The following is a 2,006-nucleotide window of genomic DNA, read 5'->3' as shown; positions in this document are numbered from 1 at the left end:
CGGCAAGTGACCACATCTTCCTGAGCCTCGGTTTCCTCATCTGTGACATGGGGATAAAAGAATCTGCCTCAGGACTTCCCTGGTAGTCCAGTGACTAAGACTCCACACTTCCAATGCAGGGGGGCACAGGTTTGATTCCTGCTTAGAGAACTAAATCCTGCATGCTGCCTCTGAGATCCAGCACAGTCAAATAAATAAGTAATAAATATAAACATTAAAAAAAAAAAAGCATCTGCCTACCAGTGTTCCTGGTAGGGGCAGGAACGCATGAAGGGGCACTCAGCACAGATAAGGTGCCCAGCAAATGTTAGCACCCCCTCCACCCAATTAATTTCTTCTTTCTCTTTCCTAGACCTACTGAGATCCTAAGGGATTGATTTTTATAGTTAGGATATAGTTCAGTAATTTTCTAGATGTTCAGAAGCCCTGAGCATTTTCCCTGATAAGATCTCTGGTCTCTCTCCTAAAAGAATGGATTATTTTGGCCTCAGGGGAGGATAAATATCAGCTCCTTCGAGATGTCAGCCGTGACTTTTCTGTAACCTGAGCGCCTCTTAGGGATCTGGGCTGCAAGAGATTAAAAGCTGCAGCAGGCTAGCCAGTGTGGTCCATTCCATGTGAGCGCAGCACTCCTGCCCCAGGATGCTCACAGCTAGGATGCCACTCCGGGCATCCTTGCTCCTTTCGGCTCTCTCTCCCTTAGAATGGTGTTTGGGGCTGAACGTCTGTATTTCCCCCCAGATTCATACATTGAAATCCTAACGGGCTTCCCTGGTGGCTCAGTGGTAAGGAATCCACCTGCTGATGCAGGAGACATGGGTTCAATTGCTGGTCCGGGAAGATCCCACATGCTGCGGAGCAACTAAGCCCGCGTGCCACAGCCACTGAGCCTGTGCTCTAGAGCCTGGGAACTGCAATGAGCAAGGCTCACGCATCCTAGAGCCCACGCTCAGCAACCAGAGAAGCCACTGCAATGCGAAGCCCTAGCACCGCAACTAGAGAGTAGCCCCTGCACGCTGGGCAACTAGAGGAGAGCCCGCCCAGCAACGAAGACCCAGCACAGCCAATATATGTAAATAAATAAATTTAAAAGAAATTAAAATAAAAAAGAAACCCTAACCCCCCAATGTAATGGTATTAGGAGGTGAGGCTTTGGGGAGGTAATTAGGTTATGAGGGTGAAGCCCTTATGGACAGGATTAGTGCCCTCCGAGGAAGAGATATGAGAGAGCTTGCTTCTTTTCTCTGCTCTCTGCCAGGTGAGGATGCCATGAGAAGGTATCTACCCTTGAGAAGTCAAAGAACAACCTCCCAATAACTCCAACCAAATGGCCCCAAACACATGTTAGGAATCCTCTGAGCAGCCCTGGCACATCCCAACAGCTAGAGACAGGGTCGTGCTCAGATGGCTGTCATAATACTGTCACCAGCCTGGGAACAATGGTGTCTCCCACACAGGTGTGGCCATGAGCTGATTAAACAGACATTAATAAAGAGAGCTTCTTTGCCTCACTGACTCTGTCAAAGACTGTAGTGTAAGACTTTGAGGATGAACTTATGGCTGGGGGGAAAGTTGGAGGGAAGGGAGAGTTAGGGAATTTGGGATGGACAGGTATGCACAGCTATATTTAAAACGGATAACCTGTAAGAACCTATTGTATAGCACATGGAACTCTTCTCAACGTTATGTGGAAGCCTGGATGGGAGGGGAGTTTGCGAGAGAATGGATATATGGCTGAGTCCCTCCACTATTGACCTGAAACTATCACAATATTGTTTACTAATCAGCTATGTGCTGTGCTTAGTTGCTCAGTCGTGCCCAGCTCTTTGTGACCCCATGGAATGTAGCCCACCAGGCTCCTCTGTCCATGGGGATTCTCCAGGCAAGATTACTGGAGTGGGTTGCCATGCCCTCTTCCAGGGGATCTTCTTAACCCAGGGGTCGAACCCAGGTCTCCCACATTGCAGGCGGATGCTTTACTGTCTGAACCCAATACAAAGTAAAAA

This window comes from Bos indicus, chromosome 13 (assembly GCF_029378745.1).
Source record: "Bos indicus isolate NIAB-ARS_2022 breed Sahiwal x Tharparkar chromosome 13, NIAB-ARS_B.indTharparkar_mat_pri_1.0, whole genome shotgun sequence".
In the NCBI taxonomy this organism is placed as follows: Eukaryota; Metazoa; Chordata; class Mammalia; order Artiodactyla; family Bovidae; genus Bos; species Bos indicus.
The sequence above is the reverse complement of the archived record's forward strand: the minus strand, read 5'-3'. Positions refer to the sequence as shown.